Source organism: Pipistrellus hanaki, assembly GCF_964339955.1.
Source record: "Pipistrellus hanaki genome assembly, chromosome: 3".
Classification (NCBI taxonomy): domain Eukaryota; kingdom Metazoa; phylum Chordata; class Mammalia; order Chiroptera; family Vespertilionidae; genus Pipistrellus; species Pipistrellus hanaki.
In genome coordinates, this window is record NC_140505.1 from 33313969 (window position 1) to 33331762 (window position 17794).

Here is a 17794-nt window from a genome sequence, read left to right on the forward strand (position 1 = left end):
CTAAAAAATATAATATGTTGGCTTTTTGCCTATTTATAATATTACCAAATACCAAACTTCCCAAACCAACTGATATTTATCATCAATCCCTCCATTTAGCTGTCATCTTGGCCCTTAGCTATACAAGAATGATTCAGTTCATTTAATCAAGCACATTTTGAGGACTATTATCTCAGTCATTCATATTCAACAATTGCTTATTGGTGTCAGCTACTGCATTACATACTGGAGGCAACGAACATGAATAAAAAATGCCTTCTATTTTAGGGAGCTAATAGTTTAATGCGCAAGATATTAAGCACATTCAAGATTCATAAAATTAACCCTGGTTTATCAACACCTTAAAATAGCTTTCTGGAACTGAGGGCGCTGTTCTTGTGGCTAAAAATTACTAATAAATTTTTGGAAAGTGAATGAATGCATATAATCAGGAAGAATATTCCCAGGGATGTTTGTATGTTGAATATATTTATACTGAATGTGTACCTAATGAATGTATACAGTGATCTCCCCTCTATTCCAGAGAAGTATTCGCACTATCACAGAACCACTCAAGGCCAGAGGAGGGCAATAAATTGTTTAGTTGCCAAGAGAACACAAAATTACTTTGCAAAGAAAGGCCTCATTTATTTTTTAAATTTAATTTAATTTATTTTATTTTATTTAAAAGACCCTCAGGAATTGAAATTCCCAGAAAGAAAGATTAACTTTAGTTAGGAGAACTGAAGAAGGAAATATATAGCTTTAAAGAGGGTGGGGGTAGAAGGTGGTAATATGAGTCCCAGAGACTGGCAGAAAAAGGAAATAAATAAGAGAACTCTGGCAATATACAAAGTGATCTATATCTGTAGATGGTATGAGATAAGGAGCAAAAAACATAGTGATAAAAAGAACAACACATGATTCCAGCGCAGGCTATTGTCAGAAAGGTAGAAACACAAAAATAGAAGCCAGAACATAGGAATAAGTACTAGGGAAATAATGGAGATATGTTACTACCCCCAAAAAGAGAGCAGACAGCTTTATGAGGCAATAAATCCCCATCTTTGAAAGCATTTTAAAGGGAGATAGATAAACAAGGGTAAATTAGAACTGACTCATTCACTGAGTACAGGGTTGAGCTCAGTGACATTTGAGAACTTGAGATTCATTTATGTGTGAAGAAAAGTCTACGATTCTGAGTACTATCAAACAAAAAAGTGTGAAGGCATACTATGAAAGCAGAAAAGAGTAAAAAACTTCAGAGAGAAAAAAAAGAAATGAAAGGAAGGAAGGAATGGAAGAAGGAAGAATCTGTCATCCCTTATACAAATATCAACTACTTATACCTTCCACCAAGTATTCTTTTTGAAGACACCTCTACAAGTCCAAGAAATGGAAAGCTCAAGAGTTGCTACAAGGGAAATAGCCCATAACCTGGCCTTGTGAAAGCAATTTCAGGGGCACAGAATAAGCCCTGGTTCTGATTATGCCACAGCAGCCACAAGGGAGCTACAGGAACAAAAGGCCCCTAGAGCCCAGTCCTCGGGCTCTTACCGCTGGTTCTCAATAACGAGTTTATGAAACCCCCCTCCCCAGAACACTAGTAATTCACACCACGCTAGTAACTAATCCAATAAATGCCTCTCCTTTGCTTGAGAAATTCATTCCTGCTGAGATTTGAACCATGGACCCTTAGATCCAGAGGAACTAGAATCAATACTGTGATGACCAGCTCCAGAAATATTCACTTAATCAGCGTTCTTGTTAACTCTCCACGTGTTTATAAGTTGCTGACTGAGAACACGTCTGTGCTCACTGAACACGTCTGTGGCTCGAATTAACTTGAATAACCACAGCTTTGTGGCAAAGGAGCTGACAATGAGGCCAAAAACCTGATTCTTTTCCCATTGTTCTCTGAATTCCTCCAGCAAGGAGGTCTGATGCAGAGTGAACACTTTTCTTTCACAGGGAATCTGAATGTAAAGTTCTTTTATCTTCTGAAACAATTGTTCTTCCCAGTAAGGTATTTTTTTTTTTTCTTCCTAAAAAACGTTTCATTGTAGAGACTTTCCTTGGAAAACAGATCCTCAATGTTTCAAAAACTGAGCATTTGTTTTCATCAAGAATTCAAGTTGAAAGATCAACACTTGCAAAATTAACATATAAATTACATGAAAAGAGACAGACTTTGACTCTCAACTGAGTTCCATTAACACCCCTATTTCCTTATAAACTTCCATCATTTATTTTTCTTTCTCTAATTTTATTACTCTAAAGTTCACTTTGATGAAGTTGTATTAGGACCAAGAAAATTAACATTAAACTACTGGAAGTGAAAATCAAAGCACCTCTGATTTAAGCGTGGGCTTGCTTATTTTTTAAACAGTGGCCCTGAATTAGTTTGCCTGACTATTTATTATATACCTTTGCAAGAACCAAACTTTCCTTAAAACATGTATACATAATTCAGAGGCTGGAGTATGCCAAATGAGAATGCCCTTATTTAGTATAACTTCTTCCATTTCTCCAGACCCTACAATATTTTGAAACATTATTCATTGCCATGGTAAAATATTCAATGCAGAAAGCACTATCGTGTACCAACACAGAAAGTGATATCTTTTGCAGGATTTCTCACATTCAAATGATACAAAGATGCCCTTCCCCAAAAATCTTTCTCACTCTGCTTTTTCACAAGGTCTGGCTGTCCTGCTAAGTCTGACACTAAAAACTTTGTCTTTGTGACACTGTTTTGATTTTTAAACAAGCTACAATAAAAGGGCTCATAAAATTGTAATTTTGATTGGTTACTGATATTAAAATGCCAATTAATATTCCTCACTTTCTTTGAGAATGAAAACAGAAGGTGGATTTTAAAAGATGACAGTTTTTAATTTATTTCCCTTATCTGTGAAAATTCTTTGTTTTGAAGTACAATAAAAGGCTTCTAGGCACAAATGTATGATTTATGCCAAGAAGGAGATACAGGTACACATGGAAATAGCATCCACAAATCTTGTATGCTGTGTACATTTTCTGTTTGCTTGGTCTTCTGCTAGATTTTTAAGATATATTCTTTAGTGAGAATATAAATTCACATAAATCTATAAAGAATGAAATAAGATGGTGAACACTGCCATAGGGGTCCAAAGTGGTGTGATTTACATTTGGAGAAATATGCAGAAAAAGTTTTCCTGAGGAGGTCTGTAGGTGAAAAAGCCAGTATCTCAGATGAGAAAGACATAGAGAATGAGACAGGAATTCATATTAATCTTAAGAATATAGTAATAAGAGGTAAGGGATCAGTCACCAGTGAATGCTCTAGGCAGATCTAGGGGGAAATAATAGGCTTTCTTGATAAAGTAAAAAACAAAGGATAGGGTGGTGTTCTGAATGTGAGATGGCATAGGTATTTGATGGAAAGAAGTTATGAAAAGCACATAATCCCTACAGCCAGTTAGGGGTCAAAGGAAGTATTCAATATAGGAAATGGCCCCAGGAACCAGAAAGGTAATTCTCTCTCTGAAAGTAAAACCAGACATGTCAAGTTCCAGATGATGGTATCCATATGATGAAGTCGTCATGGAGAAGCTTTATCTTAAAAGGAAGCAAAAAAAAAAAAATTTAAATCAGGGAATTCTGGTTTTCTAAAGATGGATTTTAGAGTGCTATCTATGAAAGCAAAACTTCATTAATGGTAATAATCCAATAGAAGAAAGAACATAAAAGCAAGAAGTAATGTTATTTCTGTGACAGAGGAAAGAAGAATTCTGAGATCTTGGCGGATTTCATAACATACAGGTCAAAGAGAGATGCGGAGGCTTTGTCCATTAGGACAACATACTGCAATTGTGAAGGGCAAGGAGCATTTAATTTAAGCATCCTGGCCAGGAGGAAGCACGTTTAAGATTACCTACCTCCCCAGCTTGTATTTCATCTCCAGTTAGCTTCTTTAATTTAATTTTGCTTTCATGGGCTAGGATCCCTGGAGTGTGGATGAAAGTATCAATTTGTCAAGCTTACCGTGGAAAAATAATGAATTCCCAGTGCATTCATTAGGTTTTTTGTTTTTTTGTGGGGGTTATTTTTGTAAATGATGTTAGTGTCACTCCTTATAGGATGATTAAATCTTGGGCACTAAAAATTCAAATTGAGGTTTTTTTTTCACAAAGGTATTTGTTCTTCCACAAACCTTGTCTGAGTCACCACCAGCAGCCCACTTGGCCTCTCCCATCTTTGCGATATTATTCTTTAACTTTAGCAAAGCTTGGAGAGCCAAAACCTATTCATGCTATATGCATGTATGGAAAGTGAAATAATGCTCCCTTCCAAGATGGTCACCTTCTTAACCCTGGAACCTCTGAATACATTAGGTTACATGGCAGAGGACATGAAACTTGCAAATAGATTTAACATTAGTAATTAGACTAACTTAATTAGGAAAATTGGCCCGGATTATCCAGGTAGCCCAAGGTAATCACAAGGGCCTTCAATAATGGAATAGGAGGCAGAAGAAGAGAGTCAGAGGAAGATGTGATGAGGGTCAGAAAGATGCTACCTTGTTAGCTTCGAAGATGGAGGAAGAAGCCAAGAACCAAGAAATGTGGGCGTCCTCTAGAGTAGGGGTGTCGAACTCAATCAGAGAAGGGGCCAAAATCTAAAATCCAGCCTAAATCGAGGGCCGAATGGTTTACTGAACAGTCATAAACTGACAATGTCATAAACTGACAGCGGAGTGCAGTGATGACAGCGCGGTGCGGGCCACATTGCAAGGCCTGGCGGGCTGGATTTGGCCCGCGGGCCTTGTGTTTGACATATGTGCTCTAGAGGCTGAAAAAAGCAAGGAAATAGATTCCCCCCAAAAGCTGGCAGAAGGAATGCAAGCAGCCCTGCCACACGCTGGTTATAGCCCAATAAGATCCACGATGGACTTCTAGCTTACTAAAGATAATAAAGTTGCGCTGTCTTAAGTTACTTTTAGTGGCAATTTGTTAGAGAAGCACTAGGAAACTAAGACAGCATGCATGCAAGTAAAACTGCATTATAATTAAATTGAATTAGACTTAAAGAAATGGGATTTTTGTGACCTAGGATCTAAAGAAAATGCTCTATTTACTACAATGGTTAAGATGATGATCTTTAGAAGTAGACAAATTAGATTCAAATTCCAATTGGTACCATTCACTGCAAGATGAGTAAATTATTTAACCACAACAAGCCTCAACTTCATCATCTATTACATAAAAAGAATACCTACACCAGAGGTTGTAGTGTGAATTTCTTAAGATAAAGTTTGCTTCATCTAACAAAAATGTCTGTGAAGCACTCATATGTGGTAAAATGCTTGATAAAAATAAGTTATGCAATGATTTAGTTCATGCTTTTATGAAATGCTGGGGCTGCTATGATGAACATATCAGACTGAAAAATAACCATAATATTTTAATATCTTTTGATATACCTTTGATAAGACTGCAGGAAGTTATGTTACCATGTGAGGGGTACTTTGGATGGATTTATGCATGAGAGAATACTTTTTGGAGAAAATCAACTCCAAATGGAGGCCTAAAAAATAAATGGGAAGCATACAAAAAGAAGAGCATTGTAGAGGAGGGTACAATGTGGAACAGGGCATGGGAGGATGGCAATCATGGGGACTGAAAATAGCAGTGAGGGAGGTGCGTTTCTGAGCTAAGCAAATGCCAACACACGAGGTACCTTTTGTCCTCATTGCCACATGGAGTTCTTGCAATGTTTTAAACTGGACAAGAGACACTGGTTGTGTTTGTGTTTTAGAAAAATTGTATGGCTTCAGTGTGGAGAAAAAAATTGAAAAACTAAAAAGACAAAAAGTCAATTGAAACCAGTTGAGAAACTAATATAATAATACAAACTAGTTTGGTTACTTTTTGTAATTAAGCATATATAAGAAATGGAAATAAACATGAGAGGAAAGAAGTGAAAGAGTACATGCAAGCCAACCTGTTTACATGTGTTTTATCTTAAGATATTATTTTTGAAATATGGAGGTACTCTCTTACTCTATAGGGGAAATGCAAATTAAAAAAAAAAGACAGAAAGAAATAATTATACAGCAGCAATTGTTCAAAGACATGAGTGAAGGTTAGCCAATGTCACGCAAAGTGAGAGGAGAGCAGATTAGAAGGCAGGATATGGCGTAGGAATGAGATCTCAGATCAAACAAAAGGCAAAACTATCCTAATAGAGAAGAAGTTCTGTGCCTCACTCTTACTCTGTCTCCTGGGAGAATTCTAAATGAAATATAGACAATAGAAATGCAGGATGTGACTTACCACAAGAACATTCTTGTGCAATTCTGGGTTTAGAGTAAAGAGAAACCAACACATGAAGTGTCTTTTACCCTCATTGCCAGATGAATTTCTTACAATATTTTATCTGGAGGAGAGATACTAATCACATTTATGTTTTGTGGGGTTTTTTGTTTGTTTGTTTGTTTGTTTTTTTAATCATTGTAGCTAGTGAAGAGAGAAAATCTGAGAAACTCAAAAGAGCAAAAGTCGCCCTGGCCAGGTTTGCTCAGTGGGTAGAGCCTTGGCTTCAGGACTGAGGGGTCCCAGGTTCGATTCCCATCAGGGGCACATGCCCAGGTTGTGGGCTCCATTCCTAGTGAGTGGCGTGTGGGAGGCAGCTGATCGATGATTCTCTCTCATCATTGATGTTTCTATCACTCTCTCCCTTTCCCTTCCTCTCTGAAATCAATAAAAAAATAATAATAATTTTTTTTTAAAAAAAAAGGTCAATAGAAACCTGTTAGGAAACTGTTGTAATAATGTAGACAAACTAGTATTGCTATTTTTTCAATCAAGCATTTGAGAAATAGAAATGTACATGAGAGTAAGAAGTGGGATGAGCATGTGCAACCAACCTTATCTACATGTTGAGAAATAACACTCACTCAAACCCACAAATACCTCAAACCATGGCTTACTCTGAGATAATGTGGAGAAATTGAGATTCTGCCTCATTGGGAGGCTCCTCATCTAGGATAACCCTCCAGGAAAACTGAGTGAATGAAGGCTGGAAGACAGGAGTACATGTGTACATATCAGGTGCTGAGGAAAATGGAGACACTACCTGTGGAGCAGGAATGGGAAGAGGCAGGGACCCTTCAAGCTACCACTCAGGTGGAGCTGGGCTTTCATAAGCAAGAAATATGGTGGGAATGCCCCCACAGTGTCAACAAGGAAATCTGGACATGTCAACGAAACCTTTCTATATGTGCAAATAAATTCCACAAGGAGCAGGAATTAAAAAGAGCAAGTAGTTTGAACAAAATGGCAAACCAAAACTATAGGATATAGTTTTATATATTATAGAAGTCTAGTGGCCTGGTATACAAAATGCATTCACATTAAAAGGGAATTAATTAGAGGAAATATTTTAATATTGCTCTTTGCCCTTCTACTTCTCTATAATAGAAGTATCAGAGATGAAAGAAAATTAGTAAAATCTGTATAAAAATCTTCCTTCTGTCAGAGTCTGGGGTGCACCACAGGACCCAGAGTCAAGTCCCTGCCCACCCACACATGCCTCAAAATCCCTTGAACCCAAATCTGGCCAGCTCCACCCCCATTAGGTGAGATCCAGACCCAGCAGGCCCCACCCCCATCAAGCCCCGCTGGGTTAGGGGATACAGCCTCAGGTCCCCTGACAAGCCCTCAGGTTCTCCTGCCCAGTGACAGTGACAAGGTGGGGGGGGGGGGCATGGTCTGAGGTCCCCTAGCCTTGTGCTAAGGTGGGGGGTGTGGCCTGATGTCCCCTGGCCCAGCACTGGAGCAGAGAGGGCATGCCTTAGGTCCCCTGTCAAGCCCCACCAGGCAGGGGGTGCAGTATGAGGTCCCCTGTCAAGCTCTGCCAGGTGAGGGGTATGGCCTGAAGTCCCTAGTCAAGCCCCACTGGGCAGGGGCTGCAGCCTCAGGTCTCCTTCCCTGGCCTGGTGCCTTGAAGCCTCAACTCCCTGCTGATTGCTCCACTGTGGGTGCATCCATCTTGTGATGGCATGTGGGTTATTTTCATAAAGAGTATAAGATTATGACTCTCATCCTATATAATAAAAGGTTAATGTGCAAATTAACCCTAACAGCACAACGACCAGGAACAACCAGACACTATGATGTGCACTGACCACCAGGAGGCAGATGCTTAACACAGAAGCTGCCCCCTCCTGACTAGTGAGCTCCATAGGGGGAGCTCCACTCAGCCACAAGCTGGGCTGATGGCTGCTAGCACAGCAGTGGTGGTAGAATCCTCTCCCACCTCCTCAGCAGTGCTAAGGATGTCCGAGAGCTCTCAGGTTGCCAGAGGGATGTCTGACTGCCAGCTTAGGCCTGATCTCCCAGGGAGCAAGCTTAAGCTGGCAAATGAACATCCTCTGAGGGGGCACAGTCCGGACTGATGGAACCACCCAAGTGCACAAATTTTCTTGCACAGGGCCTCTAATGTGGATATAAAAATGAGCACATTTAAGATTTTATTTAACTCATGAATAAAGAAAGTGGTGAGGTGGTACCACCAATTCAAAGGAGAAAAAAAAAAAAAGAGGCCAATATAGAGATTATAAATATTGAAATGAATGTGCAATGGAGAGAAAACTGGCTCCTTCCACAGTCAAGAGACAGGAGTCAATTGAAACAAACCTCCACTGGACAGAATTGGTATGTCTCCAGACAAGAAGTGTTTTTGCCTTGCTATCACTTAACTACATCTCCAGAGGTGTAAAATAGCACCCAAAGAACAGAATCATGAGCTATAGACAATCATAGCTTTCCACTGAAGCTCAAATTTTTCCTGAGAGTGCTACAACCGGCATTTGTCTTCAGTAATTTACCAAAAGTACACCGCAAATGGCATAGAATTTTTTAAAAAAGAAACCAATCTCCAGCCCACCATTTCACACTGAGGGCAGGAAGTAAGAGGCAGTAAGCAAGAAGCAAAAAGTAAGGTAAGTAAGAGCACCTTGCTAATGCAAGTGGCTCCCTTAGCACTTTTCTGAAGATGTCTCTGTTACTATTATATTTGATCACAGAGCCGGCCTGCATCAAGCTCCTTGTTCCTCAGCTTATAGGCCTTCTCCCAACCCTGCAAAACTCTATAGACCTTGAGGTCTGAATCCTGGCCTCCAATCCTGACACCATCCAAACACACTAAGCCCATGTCTAGGAGATTCTCCTGCACGAAGGTGAAATGTGAAAAAAAATCCATCCTGTAGTTGTTTATCTATACCCCAACACTGAATCCTTGTGCCATTCCATGGACAAAGCCCAAGCCTCCCCCATCTTACTTAGGTTACAGATGTTAACAGGATTAGAGCTAGAGGAAGTTTGATCCTGTTGTAATAGACAATGACAAGAACTGCTTATAGGCTGGAGTTACTGGAAGGCCTGCAGCAGTCTGTGGGTAATTCATTCTGAAGCAGAGAGCAAAAAACATGTGGGAGAAATGAAGCAAACAGTAACTTCCACATGAAGCTTATGAGAAAAAGTACATTTTATAACTCCAGGGACCTCCCGGAACCTCAGATAAGAACAAACAATCTGCCAATATGTTGTCTCAAAATCAGCGGATAAAAGATGTTAAGTCTGGGTTGAGAAGCAAAATTTGCCTCTAGATGCCAGAAGCAATTGTAACACAATACGGGATCAACGGTGAGAAGCTCCCAGAAGAGATCTTACGTATGCACCGTGGTCATTTCCAATCGTGAAGACAGAATGACAAGGAAAAAGGGCTGCAAGAAATGGAAATATTAAGTATCTAGACCGGGAGATTTTAGTACTCTCAGATGTTGATGGTTAACATGATCTAAAGAAAAAAAAACAGCAGTTTTCTTATTTATGTTCAAACCATCTTTTAGCTGAAGTCAAACAAAAGAAAGACAAAAGTAACACATTGTATAAAACCTTATAACAAAGGCATAGCTACTGTCCTCCAGGTTGGGATATATATATATACCCTATTTGCTAGTGGAAAATCCATTATGGCATTTGAGGATAATACATTTTGTTAAATCAGATGAGAAATTTTTCCATCTCACTGACATTATTCTCTAGTAGTTCAGAAATCTTGCAAATATCAACAGTGTTAACAAAAAAAAACCATTGAAACCTGCAAAGAATTTTAGTGAGTTTATTTGAGCCAAATTGTCGACATATGCCAGGAAACAGAACCTCAGTAAATTGAGATAATGCTCCGAAGAATGGTGGGTTACATTTCTATTTATACATTGCAATCAAAGGAAAGACATAGGTAGGTTACATGAAATTCATTGGTGGTGGATTAAGAAGGCAGGAGAAAGCAAAGCAGTGAGAAACACCTGGGATTGGATAAAAAGTAAAATGATAGACACATACTTAGGTGGATGCAGGAAAATTAACATGATAATGAAGGACCTGGTGTCCACCACATTTGGTTTTGCCTCAGGGGCTCCAGAAAAAGGGAAGTTACAAGTTAACCAGACATCTTACAGATATGTTATCTTAGAGGCAAAAAAGGCAAATGGGCTCAGTAAAGAAGATCTAAGTTTTTGATCTTTGTCAGGGAAAATATCGACCTAGGACATGACTACCCACTATTACCTGTTTGTAGTTAAACATTTAATTTTCAAACCATTTTTCGTGGTTATTTTAGGTTCTGAATTTGCAAGACTGCCACACAGGCCTCCCCTGAGCTCGTGAGGTTAGTTAGCATGTGGCTCCTTCCGTTCACAACAGTGACACATTATATGCTGACATGTCATTAAGTCATTAAGAAGAAAAGTAACAAATATTATTTATCATCACTGTATTCCAGGCACTAAGCTGAGTGTTCTTGCTCTTATCTTACTATGTTGAGTCAAATACTAGTACACTTCCAGGTACAATCCTAGATACAAACAGAGGAAGCATTGTCAGATTATCAGGTTTGGGAGAAACTGCCTTTGGCTGTTCGGGTGTTTGGCCAACAGAAGGCAATAATTTGTAGACTGAGATGCCCTGAGCTGTCTGGCAGCAAGCAATGAATTTATGCGTCCCTTTCAGTTTTAGGGAAATGCCTTCAGCCATTCCCAACAGGCGATAACATATGTGACTCAGACTTTGTTGAGCCCCCAAGTTCCATCAACATTTCAATGAAACTCTTGCAATTATGACATGCTGGAATTGGCTTCCGGAAAAATTGTAATTCAAGAAAAATTTATACATTGAGAGCCGTACAATTTGCTTTGAGAACCACCATAACAACAGTTTCACTTCAGATGTGGTCATGTACAAAGCAACCTGTACACGCTGGGATTCCCCTTGATTATCTGGAAAAAGATGCAAAAAATAACCAACCAGGCCCAGAGGGACATGAGGTGCCCTCACACCTTCTTAACACACGTGACCATCAGTCATGCATACAAAGTCTCAAAGATCCCTTGGACTTTGTTATTTTACCCATTCTGCTAATAATAGTTTCAGTTTTTAATTTGATTTTGAAGTTGTAGTTAATCAAAAGGTATTTTACTTTTAGTACCACATTTTCATTTCCTTCCAGCTAACACTGCAATAACTGGAGTTTCAGCAACTTATTCCTCATTAAATGCCCATTAGAAACACCTTCTCCTCTGTATGTTTTGGAAGATAGCTTGTATTTCTGATCCCTTTTGCCTTTTTATAGTACTTATAATTTTTCACTGATAATCATACTTTGATTCCTTTTCATATGAAGGCTGAATTTTTATTTTTTTCATTTTGTTTTCTTTGTCAACATTCCAAATTGAGTTTTATGCAAATGCTTCTTGGAAAATATATAAACATTACATCAAAATCCAAAAGTAGAAAAAATTGTATTCCAATAAAACAGTACTAATACATATAATATTCCAATTCACTTTTACTAGGCCTTTAGGCATACAGGGGGGAGAAAAACACACTTTTCCAAAGAAGTTGTCATAATCTGTATAATTGAAAATATTAATGATTATTAACTTAGCCCAACAGTTAACTATTTAATAGAATATGTTTGATCAGTCTTAATAAAATATTTAAAGAGTAAAAAAATACCTGGAATAAATAAAGCATTTTAAGAGAACATATGATAAGTTTAAAATAATCAACACACTTTTCTCCTTAGTGGTCAATATTCAGAAAAAAGAAGAAAGAAAAAAAAGAACTTTCATTTGATTTTTTGACAATATAGTGATACTTGGCAAGTTGGGTATTTTTCCCCTTTTTAAGTTTTTAGGAATTTAGTATAGAAGACCAGCCAGGTTGGCAGCACTTGAGATTTAGGTTAATTCCCAGAATTGGCTCTCCCCATCACTGTGCTTCATGGTTTGGGATGTAGGCTGTGTGGGATTCTTTCCTCCTTTAATTACTTTTCCCCTATAGCACAGCCATTAATGAATCAGAGAAACCAACCACTGGAAAAGGGATTGACCCACTCTGTCCCTGGTGAGAAATAATACTGGCTTCTTAGCATTAGGAGAGAAGAATTTGAATGGAGAAAAGGGAGAATTGAGGCAAAGGGAAAGAGGAGAAAGAGGAATGGTTGTAGATCATGTAGTCCTGGTTGTTAATATTTAACAGGCTGTCTGCATGGTTTCTAACCCCATCTGAATAGGACACAGGAAATACCTGAGCTTCAGGAAGATCCTGCTTATTCCCACAGGCAGAACTACAGAATCTTTGACTCTAATGGTGAAAGGACCCTTGAGCTGAAATACAACTCAGAGCTAATGTTTGCATCCCTCCTAACACATGCTTCCCGGGTGATCGTCTGCCAGGAACAAGAAACTTTATATCCCCTAAGGAAGCTCACTGCAGAGATAAATATTCCTTTTATTGAGTTCAAATGTCTTTTCTTCCTCACTTGGACTCTAAATGCTGTGGTAGTCACTAGATCTAATTCTGCACCTAAGGTCCAGTTCCTTGGAAACTTATTTTGTGTGAAGGTTTAGACTGCCTTCCTCTTTCTAGTCAAATCAAAGTTAATATGAAAATAATCAGTCTCATAAATGATTGTTACTTCTGTCTCCAAATGAACCCAAGCTAAAAGACAGGTTTTCATTTCACTCTTATCTAAACCAAAAATTTGGGGGTTATTTTGAAACCGAGGAACACATTTCTATTTGCTTATTTTTTTTTAATTCAGTAAGTGTGTATTTACAAAATATAAATAGAATATATCTAGGCATTTTATTGTTAAAGGGAGATTGTTGAAAAAAAACGAAAAAAATGCCGGGTTCCACAAGAAAATTAGAATTTTCAATTTATAGTTCTAAACTTATGAAACACCAAAATAACTTTGCTCTAAGTGCTGATCATACATACCAAAACACTCTCCAGTCCTCAGTTTGAACAGAAAAGCTCCTTGTTCTATGACTTGAATAAGCAATATCACAGAACCATCTCAGATGACTTTTTCTTCTCGACATATGGTCAAACCAAAATAAGCACATATATTAGCTAAATAGAAAATTAACAGAAACCATTGGAAATGAGCTTCTGTTTGCACTCAGGGAAGTGCACAGAAGGGTGGGGCGCATAGCCAGTTAAAGGCCTATTTTCCAATGTCTAAACTATTAACATATGCACTATTTACAAAAAAGTGTCATACTCAGTAAACTACTGCAAAATGATGCACATGACAATTGCAGCTTTTTGGCCTGTAACATATTTTGCTGGTGATGAAAAGATTCAGAAGAGTGACGAACATTAATGGATTCTGCATGTCATAAAGAGTGAACCACCCTTTCCAGAACAAATGCTGAACTAGAACTGTGACAGAGAGACATTAGGAAGGCGCATTAGAGAATGCACACGAGAGGCTATCTCTGCCTATTGATTCAGACACCAATTGAAACCAGTTGTTTAAAGGCAAGCATTCCTATGTGCCTCTTTTCCCATGAAATTCATATTGCTCACTAAGGAAACTTGGCATTACAGATCCTACTCCTCTACAGACCCTCTCGGGAAAGAAAAAAAAAAAGTTGCACAAGGCATTCTGAGTAGAAGAAACAGTTCCTGCAGCTTCTTTAGGTAATGGCACTAAATCTCTATTTCACCCCACCTGAGGATATCCATCAGCTCCTGGGAGTCTCTCTCTTTCTCTTTCTCTCTCTAATATCTTTATTGATTTCAGAGAGGAAGGGAGAGGGAAAGAGAGATAGAAGCATCAATGATGAGAGAGAATTTTTGATTGGCTGCCACATGCCCAACACCCCCTACTGGGGATCAAGCCCACAACCCAGGCATGTGCTCCTGACCAGAATCAAACCCAGAACACCTCAATCTGCAGGCCGATGCTCTGCCCACTGACCCAAACCAGCTAGGGCTGGGAGTCTTCTTCTTAAGGGGTAGTATAACTCCTACTCTATTCAGCTTTCCAAGCATGGTGTGAATGAAAACCTCCGGGTTGGAGAGACAGCACACTTTCAATGTTGGTCTGAACACTCGCATTTTGCAGAAGCACAACAACCAGAATGACACAATTTTACGCTTTTTTAGGAGCCTGAACCATGTCAGGTTCATCTAGCAAAAAATTAAATTTATGGCTAAAAGTGACAATTTGATTTTCTTGAATCCATAAGACACTTTGACCCAGTTGCTTCAAAAATACTGAACAAAACAAACATAAAATGTTTCCTGAATTCACGGTTTCTCCTTTTCTAACACTGTGGGCAGGAAAAGATGAAATGAAGGTAACTATTTTTAATGTGTTGTATTAATTTATATGTGTGGGAGATTTTCAAATTAATAGGATAATACAGAAGTTTTTCAGGGTAGTTTCCCTCTGGAGTAATTAAGACCTTCATTATCTATGGGGGATGTAGTTTTGATTCAGTTTGATTTATATATAGAATACACTCTATAAAGAAGAAATAAAAAAGGGTGGTTAAAATGCAGTCTATCTTCTGCTTTAAAACATTTTCCTTTTTTCTTCTTATTTGTTATTTTTTGGTTGAGGAAGCTAATTCAAAATTAGAGACAAGACATGAGTAAAACTAACTTACCATCTTCTTAAGACTGTGAGAAACCACTCAATTCCCCTTTTTTGCATGAGTATATGTTAGCTGAAATAAGTGGAACAGTTCTTGTGTGCCTTCTCTACACTGACGTATCCTATTTTTCTAACTGGCAAAAAAATAAAATATCAGAATTATAAGTTCAGGAATTTAAAAAAATGTAGTGGTACACCTGCTACAGATTAGTGTTTTGATATGACCCTGGTACAGATGAGTTACTAAGAGCAGATCAAAATCTGGTCTAGAAAATGGAAAATATGTAAAACAAATACTCAGAAATAAAATTATAACAAACAAGGCAAAAGTAAGGAAATTAGTTTCCATAAAAATCCTATAAACCCTCAAGCATACATAAACTAATTCCTTACTTCATCTGAAGGTCCTGTTTGCTTACGACATAAGAGATGTTAACCATTACGCCAATATGCCAGATTTTTTTTTTAAATAAATTGGATCTTCCAAGTTTCTATCACTAATAAAACAAGCATACCTAAAGTTGTAATTTATTTCTAAAAGGAAGTTGAGTTTAGTATTCCACATTAATGGCTGTGTAAATCATACAAAATACAATGTATTGTAAACAATGCAAATTTATTCCCAAGAAAGAGATTATAAAATCACTTACCTGATTCAGACAACTTTCCCATAGTCTTTACATCACTGGACCTTAAATATCTTCCCCTAAGTACCTTAGTTTACGTTCAAATAACCATCTGTTTTTTCAAGTAACCAGTGAACATAACTGATCATGTGGAAACTATTGACTTATATAGCTAATAAATATTATACAAACCAAAGAACAGTGGTAAGTTTATGACAATTGGAATTGTGTTTTATGTTAGATGTATTGCACTATACCAAAATAATTGCCAATACCATTCTTTAAACAATACAATTGAGTGTTTTCCAAAGTAATATTTTTGAATATATATATATATATATATATATATATATATATATATATATATACCGTGTTTCCCCGAAAATAAGACATCCTCTGAAAATAAGACCTAGCGCATGGAAAGATAAGACATCCCCTGAAAATAAGACCTAGCGCAACTTTGGGAGAAAAAATTAATATAAGACACTGTCTTATTTTCGGGGAAACAGGGTACATTTATACCAATGCATCATGTGGTAAATTAATTTTATTTTAAAGGCAATTTCTCCCATAAAAAAACTAGAGTAAAGGAAAAAGCACTCTATCAAAATTAAGAACTTAGGGGACACACACACACACACACACACACACACACGGGAAATGCATTAGAATTAGTAGTCTAAAAATGTCATATATATATATATATATATATATATATATATATATACACTCACATATATATATGAAACATGGACAGGGACAACAGTGTGGTGATAGTCAGAGAGAAAGAAAGGCAGAGGAGGTGGAGGTAAATAAAGGGGGTTAAATGGGAAAGGAAAGAGACTTGAATTTGGGTGGTGAGTGTACGATGCAATATGCAGAGGATGTTTTATTGAGTTGTACCCTTGAAACCTGTATGGGTTTTAGTAACCAATGACACCTCAATAAATTCAGTTAAAAAAGGAAGTACAATTTTAAAAAATTAAAAAAATATTTTAAATGTCTAGTAAGAAAGGCTAGATGGGATTTAAGAACTCGTTCTGGAAGAGCTATACAGATGATTCTAGAGTGCTTGCGCCATAACTAAAAAGTTTACAGCTTGGATCAATTATGAGTAATTGATTCTCAGTTGCATTGGCCAACATGTGTGTGAACTCATTAGTCATAACATAAATAGAATGATGTCTGTCTCTATTCTGACTAAAAGCAGCTACTGAGACAGGGCCACTTGAATGACTATGCATATGTATGTCAGTACAATGAGGTGTCTTCCAAGATATCCAGCCTTTTACCAGGTCAGGTGTTTTGTGTGGTTTTTTCCATGTGAGGAGGGGGTTGGGCATCACTGCTAAGCCTTAGTGGTATGCTTGCTGGAGTGCTGACAACACACCTTGGCCAAAGTGTTACATCCCATTCTCTCCACTTTTCCCAAATTCCCAAACTCATTTCACTCTTTCCCGAAGAGATTCACTATTAAGATCGTGCTTAATAGCCCTCTGATATAAGGAAAAGATTATATTTAATGAATTTAAATATCCTTTTCCCTATCATGCTCAACCTTTCACAATTCAGGAGCTTAATTGGTTTGCAAAGGTACAGGGGGAGGGAAAAAAAAAAAAAGAGAGAGAGAGCTCTCTGAATTTTATATGTAGAACTTTCTTGCCCCCTACTGGAAAATGTAAGCATGGCAGCCTAAGAATTCCAAATTTAAAATATTTTCTGATTGATTTTTCTCTGTAAGTCTGCTCACAGACACATATCTAGTTCAAGGAAAAAAATATTGCAGTAAAATGGAGTACAAATGCTTTAAAAGTATTAGTTATTCACTTTATTGAAAAAATAATGACTTTTAGAAATCCAATCTGTAGGAAAAAAAGAAATGAAAACCCTCAGTAATGCAAAAGTCTATTTTTCAATTGCACAGTAAAAGTAAATCCACCATATCAGGTTGAAAATTGGTAGAGTTCTTTGTAAACAGAGCTTAAGGGGAGCTTAATATTCAACTGGATTTATAAAGATTAAAAAGGAGGTATGTTTTCTACTTTCAAATATTATTCATGACTTCTTAGGCATCGAAACATAATTCCAGGAGGAAGGGTATTTTAATAATATCTCTATTTCTTAAGGCACATATGCCACTTTCATCAGAAATATTCTTCAGCCTGCAGCACGTGGGGCCTCTGGATCCC